We start from the raw sequence: 8,843 nt of genomic DNA on the forward strand, positions 1-8,843 counted from the left end.
ACCCGTTATTGTTCCGCGAGCGAAACAAACACACAAAAGAGAAGTTTATTTTGAAAATTATAGATGGAACATGCAAATTTGCTTAGAATGGCAAAAGAATACCGCATATAGGTAGATATAGTGGATTCATGTGGCAAAACTGGTTTAAAGGATTTTGGATGCACAAGTAGAGGTCATACTTGGTGCAAAATGAAGGCTAGCAAAAAGATTGAGAAGCGACCAACCAAGAAATGAATAATCTCATAAGCAAGCATTAAGCATAATTAACATCGAATAATGCACCACAAGTAGGATATAATTTTCATTGCATGATTATTGACTTTCGTGCATGCATAGGGAATCACAAATCTTAACACCAATATTCTTACTAGAGCACAATTACTCATCAACATAACTCACATATCACATCATCATATGTCAAAACTATTACCAAGAATCAAATTTATTTTGTCCAATGATCTTCATGACATAATTTTTTTCTTTCTTTATCCTTCTTGGATATCTATCACTTTGGGACTAATTTTCATGTGTTGCTTTTCATAAGCTCAAACAAATATAAGTGAAGATCATGAGCATACCATATTTTATTTCTCTCAAAATAATTTAAGTGAAGCAAGAGAGAATTTCTTAATTTTTTTACTAACTCTCAAACAAAATCTAAGTGAAGCAAGAGAGCATTTCTTCAAAAATACTAAGCACACCGTGCTCAAAAAGATAAAAGTAAAGCACTAGAGCAAGTCCATTACTCATAAAAATTTAGTGAAGCATAGAGAGCAATTCTAACAAGTCACGATATAATTTTGGCTCTATCAAATAGGTGTGTCCAGCAAGGATTGATGACTTAAAACACAAAATAAAACAAGCAAAGACACATATCATACAAGACGCTCCAAGCAAAACACATATCATGTGACGAATAAAAATAGTCTCGAGTAAAATACCGATGGTCGTTTGAAGAAAGAGGGGATGCCACTCGGGGGCATCCCCAAGCTTAGTTGGTTGCTCATTCTTGGATAATAGCTTGGGATTCCATGGCATCCCCAAGCTTAGGCTCTTCTATCATTCTTTCATCCATCGTAAGATAACCCAAAACTTGAAAACTTCAATCACACAAAACTCAACAAAACCCTCGTGAGATCCGTTAGTAAAAGAAAGCAAACCACTATTATAGGTGTTGTGTCAAACCAATTCTTATTTTGTTTTTGTATTATATCTACTGTATTGCAACTTTTCTATGGCAAAAACTCATCAAAGAAAACCATAGAGCCATCAAAATAAGCACACAACACAAAGGAAACAGAATCTGTCAAAACAGAATAGTTTGTAGTAATCTGGAACTTTTGAATACTTATGTAACTCCAAAAATTCTACCAAATTATGAAAACCAGAATAATTTGTATATTAATCTTATTCAAAAAGAATCAGGAAAAATCTATTTTCTGTGATTTATAAGAATTATTTTCGTGAGCGCAAAGTTTCTGTCTTTTTCAGCTAGATCAAACAACTATCACCCCAAAAGATCCTAAAGGCTTTACTTGGCACAAACACTAATTAAAACACAAAAAAAACAATCATACCAGTAGCATAATTGTTCTGACACACAAGAACATCAAGCAAAAATAAATTTTATTCATTGGGTTGCCTCCCAACAAGCGTTATAGTTTTACGCCCTTAGCTGGGCATAAAGCAAGGATCTAAGTTTTGTCATCCTTGTCCAACTCTTCAATCAAACACTTAGAATCCTTTAAAAAATTAGCATAAATACCTTCAATAGCAACACTCCTCGGAGTAAATTTAAATATTTCATTCTTACAAAAAGGATCTCTTATCACTTCAACAAAATTCGGATGGATGCTAATCATCTTAAGGTCTCCTCTATCATTATTACTAGAAGATGCACCCTTGTTCCTAGATTTCTTACTCTTTACGGGAGTTTCCTCAATAATTTTAGTGGTAGTAAAAGCCTTGCTTAGATTACTAAAGATTTCTTCCAATTTATCAATCTGAGATGGACTTTCTTCTATTCTTTCATGGATTAAGGCACCCCTCTCTTTTAACAACTTAAAAATATCACCCGCTTTTGACCCAAGATTAGTAGCAAAATTATGCATATTTTTGTAAATAATTTCCATATGATCTTCAATGAGCATTTTCTTTTCAATAGCATCTAGTCTTTCCATAACATGCTCAAGAGTCAAAATTGTTTCATTAACCATAAGAGGTGGTGAGCCTACTAAATTTCCCATGGCATTAAGAGCATTGAAAGGAAGACTCATTAAGAAATTTCCATCGGTAATCGTATCAAGGACGAATCTATACCAAGTGGTGATGCCAAAATAAAAACAACGCAGAAGCACAATGGTAGATTACTTACGGATAGATCTATTATGAGCATTGCAAATTCTATACCAAGCATCTTTTAAATTTTCTCCTCCCCTTTGTTTAAAGTTGAGGACCTCATCCTCAGGAGTGCAAGCAATAGAGGAAGAACTATCCATACCGGCAAGCAAGGAAGCATGCAAAAACAGATCCGACAAGAAAACAGCGAACGGAAAAAGAGAGGCGGATAAAACGACAAATTTTTTTGAAGTGGGGGAGAGGAAAACGGGAGGCAAATAATGTAAATTGCAAGGAGATGAGATTTGTGATTAGGAACCTAGTTATGTTTAAGATCCTCCCCGGCAATGGCGCCAAAAATTCCTTTTGATGTCGCTTGAAGCTACGTCTGTATTTACCCAAAGAGGAAGGGATGATGCAGCACATCAGCGGTAGGTATTTCCCTTAGATATGAAACCAAGGTTATTGAACCAGTAGGAGAACCAAGCAACACAACGTAAACAGCCCCTGCACACAAAGAACAACACCTCGCAACCCGACGTGTTAAAGGGGTTGTCAATCCATTTCGGGGTACGACGCCTCAAGATAGGCAAAGGACGTGAGGTAAATTTGTAGATGAGATAAATAGATTGCGGAACAAATAAATTGCATCAAGGTTTTTTTGTATTTTTTGGTTTAATAGATCTGAAAATAAATGCAAGGAAAAAGTAGATCGCAAGGCAAATATATGAGAAAGAAGACCCGGGGGCCGTAGGTTTCACTAGTGGCTTCTCTCGAGAAAAATAGCAAACGGTGGGTGAACAAATTACTATTGGGCAATTGATAGAGCTTCAAATAATCATGACGATACCCAGGCAATAATCATTACATAGGCATCACGTCCAAGATTAGTAGACCGACTCCTGCCTGCATCTACTACTATTACTCCACACATCGACTGCTATCCAGCATGCATCTAGTGTATTAAGTTCATGAAAAAACAGAGTAATGCAATAAGAACAATGACATGATGTAGACAAGATCCGTTTATCTATTGTGGCAGATATGGATCCCATCTTTTTATCCTTAGTAGCAACGATACATACATGTTGGTTCCCTTTCTTTCACTTGGATTAAGCACCATAAGATCGAACCCACTACCGGGCACCTCTTCCCATTGCAAAATAAATAGATCAAGTTGGCCAAACAAAACCCAAATATCGGAGAAGAAATACGAGGCTATAAGTAATCACACATATAAGAGATCAAAGAAACTCAAATAACTTTCATGGATATAAAAAGATATAACTAATCATAAACTCAAAGTTCATCAGATCCCAACAAACACACCGCCAAAAGACTTACATCATATGGATCTCCAAGAGACCATTATATTGATAATCAAGAGAGAGAGAGAGAGAGAGAGAGAGAGAGAGAGAGATCAGGAAGCCATATAGCTACTAACTACGGACCCGAAGGTCTACAAAGAACTACTCACACATCATCGGAGAGGCACCAATGGAAGTGGTGAACCCCTCCGTGATGGTGTCTAGATTGGATCTGGTGGTTCTGGACTCTACGGCGGCTGGATGAAAATTTCATCGACTCCCTTAGGGTTTCTGGAATATTGGGGTATTTATAGAGCAAAGAGTCGGTCCAGGGGGCACCCTAGTGGGCACAACCCACCAGGACGTGTCTGGGCCTCATGGCATGCCCTGGTGGGTTGTTCCCTCCTAGGGACTCCCCCAGGTGCAACCAGGGCCCAACTTCTTCCTTCTGGTCCATAAAAAACCATCGTAAATTGGCGTGGCATTTGGACTCCGTTTGATATTGATTTCCCGCGATGTAAAAAACATGCAGAAAACAACAACTGGCACTTGGCACTATGTCAATAGGTTAGTACCAAAAATGATATAAAATGGCTATAAAATTGATTATAAAACATCCAAGATTGATAATAAAATAGCATGGAATAATAAAAAATTATAGATACGTTGGAGACGTATCACTCCCCATGACTGATGTTGGTATGGACGGTACCCGTGGATTCGGCTAACCGTGGAGTGTGTTTGTCGGTGGAGGGGGAGTAAACCTTTACTTTTATCACTTGGTAACCGCTACTAATGTGTTTAGCATGGAAGATACCGATAATTAATGGTCGCGAAATGAACAGGAAGAGTGCATTTCTCAAAATTTCATTTATCTCTATTTTTTAAAACGAGCTCTGGCACTGCTGCAAATCACTGCTTCCCTTTGTGAAGGGATTATCTATTTAATTTTATGTTGTGTCATCACCTTCTCAAATAAGCGCCCAACCTGAGAGCACTATTGTCATCCTCATGCATTGTGTATAGCTAATGTTTGATGCATCGTGATTGAATATTTTCTTCCATGAATTACAATGTCTAGTCGCTGCTTGAACTTTGGAGGTGCTCTCCATTTATGTTTTGCGGTCTTAGAAAGGGCTAGCGAGATACCACTGTTGTCATATTGTATCATGATTGTTTTGACAAAGTGTTGTCATGATGCTTTATTATTGCTTGCTAGTTTTTTATGTCATTGATATGAGCTAATATGATTTTTAAGAGTTATTGTTGGCATGGTTAGTCATGATCTTTGCTGAAAACCTTGGTGCTACTTAAGCTTATTTATGTAAACAAGAGCAAAAGAGTTCGTAAAAGTTTTTCTTTTCACTTTTAGTTTATCAACTGAATTTCTTAAGGCCAAGCAAAGGTTTAAGCTTGGGGGAGTTGATACGCCTCCGTCGTATCTACATTTCCTAATGCTTTTCCTCTTGTTTTGGACTCTAATTTGCATGATTTGAATGAAACTAACCCGGACTAACGCTATTTTCAGCAGAACTTCCATGGTGTTATTTTTGTGCAGAAATAAAAGATCTCGAAATGGAACAAAACTTTTTGAAGATTTTTTATGGAATAAAAGAAAAATACTGGAGCCAAGAACCACCGGAGGGGGCCCCCTGAGTGAGCACAACCCACAAGGGCACGCCCCCCTCCTGGCGCGCCCAGGTGGGTTGTCCTCACCTGGTGGCCCCACTGACCCTATCTCTGACGATATAAATTCACATTTTCAGAGAAAAAATAGGAGAGGAAGAATTATCCCGTTTCGCGAGACAGAGCCGCCGCCGCCTCCCGTTCTTCATCGGGAGGCCAGATCTGGAGTTCGTTTGGGGCTCCGGAGAGGGGAATCTTCGATCATTGTCATCACCAACCCTTCTCCATTGCCAATTCCATGATGCTCCCCACTGGGAGTGAGTAATTCCTTCGTAGGCTTGCTGGTCGGTGATGAGTTGGATGAGATTCATCATGTAATCGAGTTAGTTTTGTTAGGGCTTGATCCCTAGTATCCAATATGTTCTAAGATTGACGTTGCTATGACTTTGCCATGCTTAATGCTTGTCACTTTGGGCCCGGGTTCCATGATTTCAGATCTGAACAGTTTATGTTATCACCATTATATCTATGTTCTAGATCCAATCTTGCAAGTTATAGTCACCTATTACGTATTATGATCCGCAAACCCCGGAGACAATATTCAAGATACTTTCCGGTGATGACCATAGCTTGAGGAGTTCACGTATTCATTATGTGTTAATGCTTTGTTCTAGTTCTCTATTAAAAGGAGGACTTAATATCCCTTAATTTCCTTATGGACCCCGCTGCCACGGAGGGTAGGACAAAAGATGCCATGCAAGTTATTTACATAAGCACGTATGCCTATTTACGGAATACATGCCTACATTATATTTATGAACTGGAGCTAGTGCCGTATCGCCCTAGGTTATGACTATTATGTGATGAATATCATCCAACCAATTCACTGATCCAATGCCTATGATTTTCTCTTATATTGTTCCTGCTAAGTTACTACTGCTACTGTTACTATTGCACTTGCTACAAAATCATTGCTATCACTGTTACCTTTACTATTACTGTTGCTACTACTATCAAAACTATCATATTACTTTGCTACTAATCACTTTGCTGCAGATAAGTAATCTCCAGGTGTGGTTGAATTGACAACTCAGTTGCTAACAGTTGCAAATATTCTTTGGCTCTCCTTGTGTCGAATCAATAAATTTGGGTTGAATACTCTACCCTTGAAAACTGTTGTGATCCCCTATTCTTGTGGGTTATCTACAAACAATAGAGAGAGGGAATAAGCGATATCGGAATGATCAAGGGGTTTTTGCTTGCCTAGAAGCTCTGCTGAGAAGGACGAGTCGTCGTTGACGTAGTCATACTAGGGCTCACCGGCAATCTCGGGGTCTACCGAAATAATAGAGGAGAGGGGGAAGCATATAAATAATGGGCATACAAATGCAACACAAGGCATGTCATGTCAAAATGTAATGATGATATGCCCTAATGCATCAGTAAGCATTTTAAAAGAAAAGGGAAAATATCTGGTAGTACTTTCCCAACTCTAGTTTTTTTGGTATCCAGGGGCAAATTGTCAATTTGCATTATGTTAGAGGGGTGTGGCAAGTATGTGGATGGCATATTCAGATTCACTATATTTTTCTAATCAACTTTCATATAGATTTTTTTTCATCTAAGTTATAAATTATTTTAGATGATTTTTTAAAGTTTAATTGATTTTCTGAATTCCTGTATTTAATTTAATGAAAAATTATAATAATTATAATGGCTAAGTGCACCCGAAATTGCACCCAACAAGGTGCAATAGTGCCTGACTAGTGGGACCAGGGGTGTGCTGAGTCAGTAGGAAGGTCATGGTTGACCAGTCAATAGGGTAGGTGAGGTCTACTTGTCATTGACTAGGTCAATCCTAGTTAACAGTTTGACCGGTCAAAGGCCTAGTGGGACCGAATTGTCATAGACAGAAGCTTATATGGTTTGATTATTTAGTTTAATCTCCAGGGGACCCACATGCCAGGGACTAGGCCTAGTTAATTATCTTAACCCCTAATCTAATTAGGGAGGACCCATGTGGCAGTGGCTCTGACCAGCCACTGGTGGTTGTGCATGCACGAGCACATAAGGGTGCTGGCGACCAGAACCAGCAGTAGCGTGGAGTGGCAACGGCTACAGGCGCGAGCGAGCGCGGCGAGCACACGTGCGAGTGTGGCCAGGGCCGAGGCACAATGTAGGGGGCGTGGCAGGTGAGCGCGGTGGGAGCCATTCGTCGCAGGCGTGGGCGGGTGTGGGACGCGGCTAGGGCACGACCCCGAGCAGCAACGGCCCTGGCAGGTGCGGCCGAAGTGAGAAACAGAGGGAAATCGACGAGGAGCTCACCTAGGAAGCACACGGTGGCCCGATGAGAGTTTACGAGCAGTAGAGTCACTGAATTTGAGGAAGTAGGTGCAAAGGAAGAAGACGTCAACGAGGCAGCGTTGCAGGGGCTCCCGGCTTTAATCCAATGACATAGCTAACGTAGAGGGAGGAGACGGAGCGCCCAGACACGTAGCTAGCCCCAGGGGAGCTCGGTGGTCGCGACAGTGACGACGGCCATGGCGATGACTGCTCAGCAGTGCGACGGGAGGAATAAGGCGACGTGAGAGGGAAGAATGAGCGGGTTAAGGTTTGATAGGGGGCGACATGACCTTATACGCGCGGGAAGACGACGGGGAGGCCACGCGATGGCCAACACGTGGTGATCCGGGGCGCGGACGCAGCGCGCGCGGCCAACGCGGCCCTGATGAACATGGGTTGAAGAAGGGGCGCTGGTGGGCTGGGCCTCTCCTGTGCCCTAGAGGCCCATGTGAACAGGTATGCTTAGCCCTTCTTCTTTATTATTTTCCATTTCTTTTAATCTTTTCTGTTTTGTAATTTTATTCATAGCAAATGGTTTTTGTTTAACATGGCATTTGGCACAAAAATATTAGGTCATATAATGGAACTGCAAACAAAGTTTCAAATCATTTTGAAATGCCAAAATACTTGTTTATTTTGAAATGGGTAATATAAGTGCTGCTGATCCATTGTTATAATTTATAGGGTCATTTTGGTAATTTAGGTGATGTTGTTTTCCTTAACATAATTACTTATGGAATATTCGCAATATTACGAAACAATTTTGTTTTACTGTTTGAAGAAATAATAATTTGACTTGCAATTTGAATTTGAATTTGAGTTTTGGATTAATTCTTAATTGCAATTTAACTATAATCATCATGACATGTCACAGTAATTAGGATAATGCCATGACTAATATCTAGGGGTGTCATAGACGCGTGTTGGAGCCAGCGAAGGGGCACTGCTACAACGGGCCAACGACGATGCTGAAACCGATGAGCGGTGTTGCTGGAACGATGCAAGGTGAGCTAGCGACAAGGGCACACGGCATGTTGCAACCGACCAACGACGATGCTCGAACCGACCAAACGCAAATGCTGGAACGACACCTGGTGAGCAGCGGCAGGCGCGCGAGATGCTGCAACCGGCCAAAACGAAGATGCTGGAATCGATGAGTGACGATGCTGGAACGCAAGTCACAAGGCCAAAGGTAAAGTTCACGGACGAACTGATTTTCTGTGACCCGGG

Source organism: Triticum dicoccoides, chromosome 6B (assembly GCF_002162155.2).
Source record: "Triticum dicoccoides isolate Atlit2015 ecotype Zavitan chromosome 6B, WEW_v2.0, whole genome shotgun sequence".
In the NCBI taxonomy this organism is placed as follows: domain Eukaryota; kingdom Viridiplantae; phylum Streptophyta; class Magnoliopsida; order Poales; family Poaceae; genus Triticum; species Triticum dicoccoides.